Source organism: Oryctolagus cuniculus, chromosome 9, assembly GCF_051225735.1.
Source record: "Oryctolagus cuniculus isolate XC-2025 breed Fujian yellow rabbit chromosome 9, ASM5122573v1, whole genome shotgun sequence".
Taxonomy (NCBI): domain Eukaryota; kingdom Metazoa; phylum Chordata; class Mammalia; order Lagomorpha; family Leporidae; genus Oryctolagus; species Oryctolagus cuniculus.
In genome coordinates this window covers 60,017,190-60,032,739 of record NC_142875.1, presented here as the reverse complement: position 1 = coordinate 60,032,739, position 15,550 = coordinate 60,017,190, and the positions used below count along the sequence as shown (strand labels likewise).

The 15,550-nt window shown below is 42.6% G+C and overlaps 1 non-coding gene across 8 annotated transcripts in view; it reads left to right on the top strand.

Moving 5' to 3' along the window:
* The window catches only part of LOC100354781 (uncharacterized), a 60,742-nt gene that overhangs the window by 20,486 nt on the left and 24,706 nt on the right, over positions 1 to 15,550 (top strand). For 7 of the 8 annotated variants that reach the window (XR_016212886.1, XR_016212888.1, XR_016212889.1 and 4 more), the window contains one exon: positions 237 to 352. This is a non-coding gene — a transcript (uncharacterized LOC100354781). Of the gene's footprint in view, positions 1 to 236; positions 353 to 1,660; positions 2,337 to 15,550 lie in introns of those variants that run through there. The other variant, XR_016212885.1, reaches the window with a different exon arrangement.

Genomic DNA, 15,550 nt, shown 5'->3' with positions numbered 1-15,550 from the left:
ACAGTCATTACTATTTGTTCTTTCTTTGGTTTGAGTTTTAATACTGTCTTTGCTACCTCTACATAATCTAGGGCCTCTTTGAATATCAGTTTTCTCATTTTTAAATAATGCTAAGAATATCTACTTACAGCTATTATGAGCATCAAATTTAAAAATGTTCAAAAGGAATTTCAAACCATAAGGAATGATGATGATGATGATCATGATGATGGTGATGAGTCTTTCTTCTATGCCAGGCAATAATCATGATGGTGCCCAGTTTTACCAGACCACAGTCATGTGATCATTGTCACCTCCACGCACGGCCATCGAAAGATAAGCTTGGGGCTGTAGCCACGTCCAAGGGAGATCTGTAAGTAAGAGGAAATTCCTTTTTCCACCTAGCTTATAAATCTTCTGCCTATTGAGTTCTTTTTTTTTTTTTTTTTTTCCTATTGAGTTCTAAAAGTGTAGAGCAAAATGTCTTTTTTGTCTGTTTAATTCTCGTCCCAACCCCCACCTTAACATTTGTTTTGCTGTACAGTTTACAAAGGACTTCGAAAGTCGTAAATCATCAGTGCCTCGTAATAACTCTGTCACTTAGTGGAATAGATTTCATTTACCCTCATTTACAGATGTGGAAAATATGGCCCAGGGAAGTTAAATAGTTTGCCCAAGATATATAAGGAGCAGTGAAAGCGCTGGTGCCTGAATTCTGATCCTCTCTTTCCTAATCTTTGAGATCATCGGCTTCTCTCTAAGTATCTAGAGCATGCAGGGCTCCTCTTTAAAGTCTTTAAATGCAGTTTTACAATATTTAAAAAAATACGTTTAGGAAATGGCCACGTATTTTGACATATCATCGATGTGTGAAACTCCCCAGCCCCTCTGCAGTCACAATAAATCAAACAAGCAAATCACCATCCCCATTGTTTTGTGGATTATTTCCCCTTGAGGCAGATGTTTACTTTTTACAAATGAAAGCTTATTGTTGTCAGGAACATTTAAGAGGCTTAACCTGTCTCCTCTGGCATATGGAGCTGGCTTTTCAAGATAAAACTGGTAGTGTGTGGTGGCAGACACAACTGCAGGCCTCGCTCTGAAACTTCATCAGTTGTTGTTGCAGAATGTCGCTGCTTTCTTATGCAGGGGCTCGTCTGGGCCTCTTCCACCGTGAAAGGAGAAAAAAAAAGGCTGTTTCCTTTGGTAGAAAATACTCATATTTTAATGGGTATGATGTCATGAATTATTAAAGTAGCTTAACTTTAAAGCCGAGCCGAAAGAACACATAGTGAAGAATGACCTTGAGACTCTTGAAAAATGGGAATGTTGACTGTGTGCCTGCAGACTCAAAGATGGATTTCTGCTTTAGTTTATATTTATGCAACTGTGAAACTTGGTCCCTTGTTCCCAGAGAAATCCTTTGTGCAGCTGTGTGGAGAAAGTTATTACATTTTAGTGCAGAAGAACTGTAAAGTTTCTTTCCTCATGTCTCATGAAAGCTCGAGTGTGGTAGTGAACTTTGTGCTGGGGGAATGGCCCTGAGGAATGAGATGTAGAGTGTCTCAGAAGACAAAAGGAAACAAACAAGCATTGTTCTTAAGAAAAATATGCCTGCCACTAGGTTCTTAGAAGGATTTTGCGGGCAACCTTTACAGTGCTCACTCACTTCTAATTCAAGGTGACTAAAGGGAGATAAAGGACAAAGAAGACCCTGAGCACATGCCATGTCCAGAAACAGTTCCACCATAACCAGCACAGCTGCCCATCAGCATTGTTGGACAACACCTCATACAAGACAGGATCTCTCAAGAGCTTTGAGTCTGGCCGCTCGGGCTCATTTTGTTGCCAACAGGATGCTGGGCAAAATCATAGAGAGCAGTGGTGGGAAGAGGCCTTCATGCTTCTGATGTGATGTGAAGCTGTGTGTACACCTAGCAAGACGCTGACTGGATTCTCCTCCTCTTTGTTCTTTGTAAGGTCAGTTTAGTTAAGAGCATCTGTGTAATGGAATGGCTACAAGTAAGGAGGACAGGGAGGACCAATATTGAGATTCTGGTAAATGCTTGGCTCTGTTTTAGAGGTGATTCGTAAATAGGTATGTAGGTATTCTCTGCTTTACAGGGGAAGAAATTGAGTCTCAATGTGAAGATTGCCAATATCACAGTTATTGACAGAACTGAGTTTTGTTTCAATCAAGATCTGTCTGACATCATAGGTCTATGCACATTTACTATTCTTACTGTGATGTTCTGAATGATTGGTTTAATTGGGTTTTTACATTTTTTTCTGTTTGTACTCTTTGGTCCTTATGTGCTGGGTGTCTTTTGCTTATCTTCCCAGATCCACTCTCCATCCTTCACTGTGCTTTGCACTCTGGCAGAGTGACCTACGGAGACAACTTTAACAGGGGCCCTTGTTTTGTAGCTCACTGTTGGGTTGAGCTGCTGTGACAACAGTGGGGCTCTAGAAAGCAGGTGGGTGGGTGGGAAGTGAGACTGGGTATTTATTTCCTTAGTTCTCTGTTGTTTTTTTTTTAAATTGAATATCACAGTTGTTTCCAGGTGGCCCTCTCCATGTAATTCTCTGGGTTTTACTCACTGCTCCCTCTCCTTGGCTGGTTAGGCTTAGGGCTGTTAGTAGCTCCCTTTGGTTGCTAGCCCCTAGATAGTACAGTGTCCTTTGAAATTTCCCTAAACTCTGTCCACACTTTGGTAAATTAGCCTCTTTGTAAAGACAATTGGATTGCCTAATTTGAATGTGTTATTTGCTACATTTTGGGACCTTAACTGATGCAGCATGCATCACTTTGGGAATGTCATGGTTAATTTCTTGTTTTTGTACCTATTAATGATGATTTTTAGCAGAATAAATTTTGCCTCTTTTTTCCCTAAGGATTTCCTATTTATAACTTCCAGAAGGGAGATTTTATATATCTCCTTATGTTGACCTTCCTTTTGCCTTACTACTTGCTTTCTGAATTTCCTTCCTGCATCCCTACCCCCCCCATCCCCCTACAATTGGGTTTGCAGGACCAGAGGAAGCCAGCTTCCATTATTATTTTCTAAGATTGAGTTTCTTTGGTCTCCAGAGTAGAAGTTATTCTTGTATTAGCATTTCTTTGTGAAACAGTCTGTTGGATTGTCTTGAGAAAACAATGCACATTTTCTAAGCTTCTAGAGAAAAATCATTATTTCTCCAAAAAGGAAGAGAAATAATGAAAGTGTGTTCAGTAAATAACAGTGGGGATAATAAAGGGGGAAAAAGGCAGAAGATTTAGAATCAAGGTCAATTTCTTCGGATTGCAGCAAGCATTTAATGGCAATAAAATCTTTTTCCTGTATAGTACATTTTATATTAAAACTGCAGGTATTTAAATGAAGGATTTTATGTCTGTACAGTCTTTATTGAGCATGAAGGATTAAAAAAATGCTTTGGTTCTTTTATTTTTCTTAAAAAAATTTAGAGGTCTGAAAAACCACTCCATGCCTCCTAGGCTCACAGAAGTGAGGTGGAGGGAGGCAGGGGGAAGTAGCCAGAGCTGCTCACACAGTTTCTTGTTCATGCTGTTTAACCCCAGACCTCTGTTATTCTGGGTCTCCATGTCTCCTGAATAAATAGTAAATCTTGCCTGATGGTCTGGCAGCTTTATGATGTGGAGCCATACCTATTTTCAGAGGAACACGAGACGGCCCAGAATGCATTTTTTCCTCCTTTTGTGGGTTACTTAGCCAAAGCCTGCGTCTGTCAGTGGGATAAGTCTAGTGGTCTAGCAGGTCTCTGGTTCTATTCCATCTTCTCTTCTGTAAAGGACAGACCTGGGGGTGAGGGATCAGCAGTTCACATGAGCATCTTAGGATTCCATGATAAAAGAGTATTGATAGAGGTATTGTTTCTTGCTTTTGCTTGAAGTTGATTAATTCTTCTGTTGGTGTGTTGACTCATGCTTTGCTTGGGTTTCTATGCTTTCATGTTGGAAAATTTGTAATATACTCTTTTTTTTAAGATTTATTTTTTATTTGAAAGGCAGAATAACAGAGAGAGAGAGAGAGAGAGAGAGAGAGATCTCTTCCATCTTCTGATTCACCCCCAAATGACTGCAATGGCCAGGAACTCCATCTGTGTCTTGCATGTAGGTGGCAGGGGCCCAGGCACTTGGACTATCTTCCAATGCCTTTCTAGGCACATTGGCAAGGTGCTAGATTGGAAGTAGAGCAGCCAGATCTCCAACCTGTGCTCATACAGGGTGCCAGTGACACAGACAGTGGTTTAGCTATCTGTGCCATGATTCCAGATCCCGTGAGCTACTCTTTTTTTTTTTTTTTTTTAATTTATTTGAAAGAATTACAGAGAGAGGTTGCAGAGGCAGAGAAAGAGAGAGATCTTCTATCCACTGGTTCACTCCCCAAATGGCTGCATGGCCAGGGTTGGGCCAGGTCGAAGCCAGGAGCTTCATCCAAGTCTCTCATGTGGCTGCAGGAGCCCAAGGATTTGGGCCTTTCTCCACTGCTTTCCCAGGTACTTTAGCAGGGAGCTGGATCAGAAGTAGAGCAGCTAGGACTCGAACTGGTGCACATATGGCAGACAGTGGCTTAACCCACTGAGCCACTCTTGAGATCTAGCCTTGATGCTAAGATATCAAGCTCTTTGTAGACCCTCCTTTCACCATAGGACTGAGCAGTATGAGTAAAATTTGCCAGACTGATTTAAGTCCATTCCTTTGGGCATACTGGAAGTGATCTCAGAAGATTCAAGAGTATGTGGGGGAAAAACTCAACTTTTTTTTTTTTTTTCATTGCTGATATTCTTGCCTTGAACTGTTGAATTTGGACTATTCTTGGTCATGAGTATAGTCTAGAGAAAACAAAACCCCTAGGCTTATACCCTAGAGCAGGCCAAGGGCCATTTGTCTATCATTCACAGATCATATGAAATTATCAACTTAAAAATTAGCCTGCTATAGATTTATTGAATTTTGAGTCCCAACTGTGGTTTCCTTGGGAGGGCCAGGCCATATGATCTCACAGGCTTTATATGGCCCTAGGCTGGATGATCCCCACCTCTGTGAGTATTTGAAATAAATACATGTATAGGACATTGTCTGCCTAGGGAAATAGATTATTGTTGGTGGAGATCTGACTCACAGCAGGAGATGCTTCGTAATCTGCAAATATCTGTTCTTTGAGTTAGGAGGAGTTACCTCAGGATAGCGCCTCATGTTTTACATCTTAGATTGCAGACTTGCATTTCCCATTGGGCAATTACTAATACCTTTTAAAATCAGAATATGCCCAATACATTGGCCTGACCTGACTGTTCTAAGCCACAACTTTATGCTTTAAAAATAGCACTAAAGCTGGCATACCAGAGCGCATTTACTTAAACAACTATTTTTTTCCTTTGTAATATCATGTAGATCTAAGTCTTTTCTGTATCTTTCAACTACAATAGGAGCATATGGTCTATTGTTATAATCAGATATTCTGTGGGAAGTAAGAAACACATTGGTGAATGGAGAAGGATATAGTTGAGAAAAATGCTGCTGTTTTGAGCACTGGAACTGAAGTTTTCTGCAGTTTCCTTTTTTAAAGTGCTCTAACCTTTCAGGAAGTTTTCGCCGAATTGCTCTGATTTTTGTTGTTGATAATGCCAACTAATGTTTACCCAGGGCTCCTGAAAAATTGGTTAGGAGAATTTTCCATGGAGGGGAAGATGTGGACAAATACTGTTAGTTTACTTAGTGCTGAAGGCATTGACTGGTAGAGAAAGGTGATGACACAGTTCTTTAAGCTCTTGAGGTTTATATTCCTGTCTACCTTAGGAAAGGACTGGGACAAAGAAGAAAGCAAATGTAATGGGGGAAAAAGAGCTGAAGGTGACTTAGAAAGCAAAAATTGTCACACCCAAGAGACAGCCACTGCATGAGAAGAAGCAATTTTATTAAAATAATGGATTTATCATACATGGGCAGAATAAAGACTCAAGGCTCACTGAAAAGATACAGAAACACACACATACACACTTGCTTACACAAACACACACAAAGAAAAGGAATGGTCACACAGGAGTGTGTTGGCGTGCTTTATTATTCTGGATTTGTTTTTGGGGTTTTGAATTAATTAGATACCATGTTGAATTCCAAATGTGATAATTAGGCAAATTAATGCTACAGTGAAGTTATTAATGAGGCAAAATATGCTAATATGCTTTTGATAAAGAGCTCTTCTTCTGCCTTACCAAGAAATTGGCAAACATCTTTTATTCGGGGCCAGACAGCTTATCTCAAGTGATTTACTCAAAAGGTTCTCGGCCGTATGCTGTGAACAACTGTTGTAAATAGGGGTTAACGCCTGAAGTTTTGATGTGCATGAGCCTTGTGGCGGTGGGGCGAGTCCCGTGGTGTTCTTCATCGGGCTTCGAAGCAGCAGCACTGCCCAGAAAGGCCAAGGGCTCTTCCATGCCCTCTGGGGCCAGTCTGCACACGGCAAGCCCTGCCACTCACGGGTGTCACTCCTATTAATATCACCACCAGCGTTCACGGTGGGATGTGCAGTGGCTGCCAGCCTGCAAAGGTGCTTCTCTCTGTCCCGCAGACTCTGTGTCTCCTTTGGTTTTCAGATGTTCAAAACTCCTCGCCCAGAATCATTAGTGAACCCATTTAGTGGTTTGCAAGTGACACAGCAGAATTTCTCTTTCCGATCGTAACTCTGCTACTCAGATCTCACCGGGCACCAGGAGCCCTCCCGAGACAGGCAGAGGCACCATTCACCCAGGGAGCGTTGGTTATTAAAAACAAAATTTATGGAAATATAAAAAAAACTTTCCTCATGAGCATATGATTATTTTAATCCTTTTAATCACACGCTCCTCAAGGGCACAGCCTGAATAAATTTGATTCATTCAGATACGATATTTGCTAAACAGATTTCACTCTGGGCCGCCAGGTAGGACAGTTTAGATTTTTGTAGCCGTGAGGAGGGAAGACGCTGGAATGTGCCTGAGAGCAGCCAGTGGCCAGTCCCTAGCTAATAATGAGTGCGGTATAGACACCGACCATTTATTACCTGAAAAGTGTGGCACTGCACAGAAAGGGATTGGATCAGTTAGGAAAGCATTTGACTGCAACACACAGAAAGCCTTACTAGGAAGCTTCCAGTATTCAAGAGCTCTTTTTTCCCTCATCAACAGAAGTCCAGAGTAGGCAGTGCATTGTTGAAATGTGTCTCAGCCATTGAGTCAGAGTCGTTTCTGCCTTACCATGGGATCATCTTGGCTGGTAGCTTGTGTCGCCGTGGACACAAGATGGCTACTGCACCTCTGGGCAGGGCCTCTATGTTCTAGACAGGAATAAGAGGGCAAAAAAAAAAAAAAAAAAAAAAAAAAAAATCAGTCTGTGTCTTTTGAAAAGCTTTCCTAGAAGCCCATACAGTGACATCCATTTAGGTCCTCTAGGTCAGAACTGTGTCACATGGCTAGCCTCAACAGGAAGGTGGAGAGATGAGGCTGGACCAGCCAGCTGCCAGTCCTTGTGACAGTCTTCTGTCCTGATGTTTGTGGCTGTATTTGCAGCTGACTCCCACTCTGGCGGGTAGGGGGGTACCTGAAACTCTGGCTACTTGGACAAGTCTGGCATGAGATGGAAGTATGGGTAAGAAAGGCCATTTATTCTCTCCCAAATAAGTTAAAATACTTATTTAAAAATTTTTTTGAACAACCTATCTGTAAATAAATGCCAATTACTATATTTGGTGCTCAGTTGGAAAGTAGGAGCCAGAAATGTATTTCAAAGCCAGAGGGGAAGTGGGAGTGTGGGCATGAACTTATCTGTGGAATTCAAGTTGAGCTGTGTGGCTCTGGACATATAACTTTCATCTCTCTGACCCTTGCTTCCCTTATTTGTGAATTGGAGAACATTCTCAGGGTTGTTAATGGGGTAACTGGGATAACAAGAATAAGATATCTAGAATATTTAATTCATTCTTCAGTAGTAGCTGTTAAAGCAGTGAATTAGATCCAGATTGTATTTTTAATGAACTAGCATGTAATAGATATGCAATAGGACAAAAATGGTTACGTATTTCCCTTTACCTTTTAAGACAGTGGGTTTAGGGGTTGAGGGGTGGATTGGTGATGGCGAGGATGTGAGTTGGAATTGACAGTCTGTACACTAGAGGTACAGAGCTTGAGACTGATGGAGAGCAGGGATGGGAGGCAGCAGTGTGGAAGGCTAAATGCTGCATGGAAAAGGGCGGACAAAGGAGGGCCTTCTGTGGCTGGTAGGCTGGGGAGGGATGTTAATGGGTGTGTATGGAGAAGTGCATTGTGTGATGCAAGCCCCTTCTCTGACTCCCCTGCAGAACCTTCCAGAAAACATGTGTGAAAATTGCTGTGAAGTGAGAAGGTCTTTTGGTGGATGTGGAGAAGTAATAACTTTTGTTTTGAGGTTGGTGTAAAGGTACAATTGACATAGTTTCCAGAGTGTTCATTTCACACATGTCTCACCACTATGTGAGTTAGGATTAAAAGTGACGTTAAGGGGGCCGGTGCTGTGATTTAGTGGGTTAAGCCACTACCTGCAGTGCTGGCATCCTGTATGGGTGTTGGTTCGAGTCCTGGCTCCTGCACTCCAGTCCAGCTCCCTGCTAATGCACCTGGGAAGGCAGCAGGTGATGGCCCAAGTCCTTTGGCCCCTGCACCCATGTAGGAGACCTGGGAGAAGCTCCTGGCCCAGTGCTGGCCATTGTGGCCATTTAGGGGATGAACCAGTGGATGGAAGATCTCTGTCTCTCTTTCTCTGTGTTTTTCCCTCTCTCTCTCTATAACTCTGCCTTTCAAATAAATAAATAAATAATAAATCTTAAAAAAAAGTGACACCAAGGCCACACAAAATGCATATGGACTCACATGGATGCAGCGCTAGGCTCATGGAGAAGGAGAATATAAACATGAGGTTGTGGGTGAGACTTTACCTCCATTCACCCAGGAAGAGAGTGTCCTGAGTGAGTGGGGACTCAGGGCTCTGTTTGCTATGGGGCCTTGGCTCATCTCTGTGATGAATTCATAACGTATATGTGATTTTCGCATTTGAAGATAAAATACTTATTTTTAATTTTTTTGAACAACATACTTATAAACAAATGCCAGTGACTATATTTGGTACTCATTTGGAAAGCAGAAGCCAGCAACCTGCTTCAAAGCTGGAGAAGTTGGCTCCTTTGAATTTATTGAATGATGGCATGGTACTTTATTTTTATGAGTAAATGAAGAGATTTTTAATGGGAATTGTGAATATAGTTGCTTTTCACTTTATGGGCCAATATTTGAGCTTAACCCTTAAATAAAATGTGACTTCACTGGATATTAACGAGCAATGAACACATTAATATGTAGCAGGTGTGAATTAGAGATCACAAATTCAGGTTTTTAAGAGATATGATACTGTTTCCCTCACTACTGCAGACTTTCTCATTGGAATCCAGGTTGCACCAAGAGCTAGAAACGATCTAAATCAATTTTTCTTCTCTCCTTCCTGGGCTAGGGTCTGAGCCTGGGTTGGTGGGTGTGCAGGTTTTGTGTCTTGCCACAGGAGCTGGTGTGTGAGTGTGTGTGTCATTCTGGATTGTCACCTGTCCGCACGCTTGTTAGGACATCCTCATTCATATGGAGTGGCCGGTCATCTGTCCACCTGCATCGCCCCTGGCCATGTCATTTCCCAGGCTGGCTCTGTCTCCTAGCTGCTTTCAGGCCTGCCTTGGCATGTGTGTGATTGTTGCTTCCTGGACATTCTCAGGCCACAGGACACTTACAAAGCTGGCCATGGCCACGTGCCCCCAGTCTCACCTCCAACACGCATGTCTCCTTTTGCATCCCCATGCTTAGCAGACTGTGGGTGCTTGGGGATCTTGTTGGATCTCTGGGATCCCCTCCAGCATGAAGCGGGACATGGGTACTCTCTTGGATGCCTGGCGGGGGTTGACTTGGGCAGGGCAGGCCCAGTGCCCTTCTCAGAGGCTTAGCGCTTTCTAAACTTCGGGTTCTTCTTTCTCCTTTATCCAGTTGGGGCAAACTTTATCTGGCTCTCAAGAACAGGAAAGATGGGCTCTGACTGATGGCATTTTATTCCAAATCCTTTGTTTATATCCCTAGTCCTAGGCTTTTAAAACTCAAACTCCATTCCAACACCACCCCCCCCCCCGCCCCCGCCAGACTATTGTTCTCATTGTCTTTTTGTGTCAGCTTTTCCCTGAGGAAACAAAACCACAGCTGTCATGTGCCTGAGTAGTGGGGAGTATGGTAACTAGGGGTTTCCAGTAACTAGATGCTTCCCTAACATTCAAGATAGGAGACATCACTCGCTGTGCCGGACCCTGCAGGCACCTCCCTTTGCCTCCTTGCCTGCCCCTACCACATCTTGGCTCTGATTCTCAAGAAACTGAGGGCAGTCTGGTTGTCATAGTGGACTGGTCAGACCTAGCTCTTCCTGAAGGCAAGGGGCATACACTTTCTTCCTATCACAAATTGGTGAAAACCTTCCTTTAAAAGATTCACTATGGCCCCCTGCTCACCCACAGGCAGGCAAATCAAACTTCTTGTTGATGGGCTGCTGTGAGTTCTTTCCATCTATTCAATGCCACCGAGCACTAAAACATTAGCATCTTAGGTAGATGCAGTATTTTTAGGTAAAACCATTAGTGGGGCCTGTCGCTCCCCTTCTTCGTGGAGGAACGATACTAAACCCTGCCTAGGCTTCCTATCCGAGTCACGGCACCATTATGTCGCTCCCCCTCTTCGCGGAGGAACGACACAGGACCCTGCGTTGTTCTTTTGTCTGCTCGGCCCTCCCCGGGTTTGCTGCTGGTTCTTCCAGGGTTGGCCCTTCCACCTCTGTGGAAGGGCGGTTCCTCCTGCCACTTTCCCCACTTCCGCGGGGGAGCGGCACACCGCCGGCCGGCTCTCTCGGGGGCTGCACAGGTGTTCCTTCAGATAGATGTTCCTTGTGCATGTTGTCTCTCTCCTCCTTTATAGTCTTCTTCCACCAATCCCAACTCTGCTACCCACACGCTGAGTACGCTGCTCTCCTCCAATCAGGAGCAGGTCCTGCTGTTTATTGGTTGAACTGGAGGCAGCTGTGTAGAAGCTGTTTCCTCCTCTCCCAGTGCCATATTGTGGGAGAGCAGATGCATAGAATAAGTCTTAATTCCAGTAACTTAGTCTAGTCCGAGTTGCTCCCCACAGGGCCCAGGTAAATCTGACCTTAGAGATGGCAGGTTTAACATCTGTATTAGTCTGGTTTCTGTTGCTCTATTAACATACTTGAGGCTGGGTACTTTACAAAGAAAAGAGGCTCATTTCGTTCAGAGTTTTGGAGGCCTAAAGTCTAAGTGGGCAGCCTCATTGGTTCAGCGCCAGTGTGGACCTCCTTCTCTGTAGCACAGTGTGGCAGAGAAGCAAAAAAGGAGACAGCTGTGTGCAGAAGAGACCACATACATGGTGAGACGGGAAGCCAGATAGCAGGGAGGGGACACAAACCATATCCAAACCATAGCACCACCTCTTCTACTCCCTCAGCCCACTGAGATGTGGGTCACCTTTTTAGGGTTGAGAGATGATTGAAATGTGTCGCAGAAAGGCATATTCGTTAAGGTTTGAAAGAAGTGAAGCAGTGCAGTGGATGGCAGAGGAAACACAAGGTCCAGCACAATCATTGGGAAGTAAAATGAGGCGATTTTGTGGCCATGGACTGCTCCCTAGTTCTGAAAATGTGCAATGTCAAAGAAAATCAAGGCCTTGGGAACTTTAATAGTAATTAATATTAATTTTATATTGTGATGAAATATAGAAAACCTACCATTTTAATCACTTAAGTGTATATTTCAGCAGCATCAAACACATTCACAGTGTTGTGCAACTATCACTGCAGTCTATCTCCACTATTGAGCTTGTCATTCCATATTGAAACTCTATACCCATTAAACAGTAGCTCCCTATTTTCCCTCCCCCAGTCACTGGTGACCTCTATTCTACTTTCTGTGAATTTGACTGTCCATAAAAGTAGAATTGTATACTGTTTGGTATTTTGTGTTGTATTTTTTTTTTTTTTTTTTACTTAGCATAACATTTTTGAGGTTCATACATGTCATGGAACAAATCAAAATGTCCTTCCCTCCTTTCCTGTTCTTCCTTTCTCTTTTTCCTTCTTCTTTCCTTCCTTAAGGCTGAATAGTGTTTCTTTTTAATGATTTATTTATTTGAAGGGCAGAGTAACAGAGATAGAGAGTGACAGAGACAGAGACAGAGAGATCTTTCATCTTCTGGTTCATTCTTCAAATGACTGCAACAGGTGGGAATGGATCAGACAGAAGCCAGGAGCCTCGAACTCCATCTGGGTTTCTCAAATAGGTGTCAGGAGCCCAAGTACTTGGGCCATCTTCTGCTGCTTTCCCAGGTGCTTTAACTTGGGGGATAGATTGGAAGTAAAGCAGCTGAGGCTCCAGCTGGTGATCTGATATGGCCCCAACCTCAGCCCCTGGATAGTATTTCACAGTGTGTATATACTACCCTTTATTTATCCATTCATCTGTTGATGGACAGTTGGGTTGTTTCCTGCTTTGGCTTGTTTCCTGCTTTGGACAATTGTGAATAATGCTGCTAGGAACAAGGGTATACACATATCTGTTTGTGTCCCTGCTTTCAATTCTGTTGGGCACATACATAGAAGTGAAATTGTTAGATCACATGGCAAGTCTATGTTTAAATTTATGAGAATCCTAGGTGGAATTACCATTTTATATTCCACCCATAGTACATATGAATTGCCATTTCTCTGTATTCTCATAACACTTGCCATTTCTGTATATTTGATAACAGTCATCCTAATGGATATGAAGTGATATGATTGTGATTTTGATTTGCATTTCCCTAATGAGTAGTGATGTTGTGTATCTTTCTTGTGCTTATTGGCCTTTTATCTATCTTCTTTGGAGAAATGTCTATATAAGTCCTTGGCCATTTTTTAACTGGATTAGCTTGTTGTTGTTTTTGAGTAGGTCTTAGAGAGTTTTGTTTCCATTACTCTCCTTAATGAAAGGTGGGTATATGTTGCATAAATCCATTAATAGTTTTTTCTGTAATATGTATTTTTGCATGACATTTTTGAAGACCCTTGTATGTATGTATTTTAATTTTTTTGCACCAAAACAAACCTATATTTTAATGCAATTTCCACAAACTTTTTAACTTCCTTGTATGTTACTATGTTTACAAGAAAGAGTAGGAATAATTTAAGAGGGTTGGAGGACTCCAGAAAGATAGTGTCAAGATCCTCACTGCACAGGTTTTATCCAAACCCCTCAGCATATGAGGCTCTTCCCAACCTGGTTACTTGCCCATCCACTCTGATTTTCTGCTGTTAACCAGCCCAGTGCTCCCAGGAACTCATTTATCTGCTATTTCTCAAACGCCTAAAGAATTTTCACTCCTGCAAGCCTTTGCAGAGCTCTGGGCTTGCATCGCATGATTCACTTCATTTGTTCTTATGGAACATCACTTGTTCATTTGCCTATCCATCCGTCCATCCAGGAAATGTTCCGTGAGCATATACATGTTAGTAGGTACAAAGCTCTGTGCCAGTTACTGGAGAGATAACGATGAATAAAGCAGTGTCTGCTTCCAAGGAACTCACTGTCTAGTGGAGGAAACAGGTAAGTTATTTAGCAATTACAATTCATTGTGGATAAGTGCTCAGATGGAAGTATAAAGAGGTGAGGAAGATTATCTTCCTGGGCTGAGAGCTGCAGTTAGAAGAAGTATTTATGGGTTGTTGTGAACATTCTTATCTTTGCACATTAAATGTGAGCTTATGTTTTATTATTTTTATTTTTATATTCCTTAGAATCATTTACAAACAGTCATTGGCTATGGTAATGCACATCTTCTTATAAAGAGTAAGATTCTTGGGTGGGCTTTTGGTGCAGCAGTGAAAATGCATCTTGAGACTTCTATATCCTGTATCAGAGTGCTTGAGTTCAGCTTTCTGCTCTGTGCCTGACTCCATATTCCAGCTTCCTGCTAATGGGAGTCAGCAAGGGATGGCTCAGGTATCTGCCACCCACATGGAAGACTTGGATTGAGCTCATGACCCCTGCCTCTGACCTGGTCCAACCTTGGCTGTTGTAGGCCTTTGAGAAATGAACCAGAAATTAAAATAACTAAAATAAACAGTTGAAAACTAAAACTAGAGTAGGTGTTCCAGAGGTGTTTCTCCCCTGCACACTGGGTATCTGAAGGTTGCAATTCAGACAGCACGCACTCCAGTAGGCACGTGGGGGGCATCTGGATGCTTTTAGGCCCCAAACAAACTTACACCGTAAGACTCATGTGTGGATGGTATGAGGAGTTACGGAAAATCTATTGCCGATCCTGGAAAGAGCTCATGCTTATATCCTCAGCATCATGCAGCGTGTGGCACAGTGAATGCTTCTGGTATGGGTGCTCTCTGGGTTATCACGGAGGATAATGTATTTCATTTTCCAATATCCACAGTCCAAGAAAGGGGACTGGTGAACAGCGGTGAAGGTGAACTGCCATGTTGAGTTTGATTTGGAAGCACGCGGCAAAGTATTTTTCTCCGTCTTTTTCTTCTATGAAACAGGTTGTTTGCTTAGCCAGGCTCTGGTAGTCCTAGAGGAAGATAAAATGAGCATTACTGAAAAAGTTCAAGGGAAACTAATGCAAAAGCAGGAAATCTAGGAGAGGCATGCCAGAGGGGCCAGATCGATTGTGCAAGAGAGAGCTTTATACTTGAATGCAGGATTTAACTAGGGAGCAGGGAAGGGACACTTTTGGGGATTATGGAGAAGGAAGAATCAACATATTATGGATTTGGAGGGGTAGGGAATGGAAAAAAAGAAAAAGGACTTAAGATATTGGTTTTAGGATTTAGGAGGAGGATTTAATTTGGAAGATAAAGGATTTACTGTTAGATGTAGTGACAATTAAGCATTGAATGCATGTAGTCTGAGTTGCAACCCTCAGATGGCCCTCACATGGCCTGGCATGAAGGAAGCCACGTCCTACCTGGAATCCTACTGTTTGTGTATTATGGAAGCCAATGGCTGTATACAAATGACTCTGTTTAGGGAAAATTTCTTCTCTTAGCTCAAATCTTTTACTTAAAGGATTATTTATTCACCAGTTCAAAAGTAAGTGCTCCTTCCTGGCCTCTGACAGGGGCTCGCTGTCTTGCCATCATCAATTCTACCAGGCAGGATGAGAGGCCTAAAATCAAAGAGTGCAGGAAACCATCAGCTCATTGAGCAAATGATAAATCATCTCTAAATGCATATTGAACAGGGATTTGTGATATCTCATGAAACACAGAGCTCCTGTTGAGTCTATTCTTCTTCTTCTTTTTTTAAAGATTTATTTATTTATATGAAAGTTGGAGTTACACAGAGAGAAAGAGGGACAGAGAGAGAGGTCTTCCATCCACTGGTTCACTCCCCAATTGGCCGCAATGGCTGGAGCTGTGCTGATCTGAAGCCAGGAGCCAGGAGCTTCTTCTGGGTCTCCC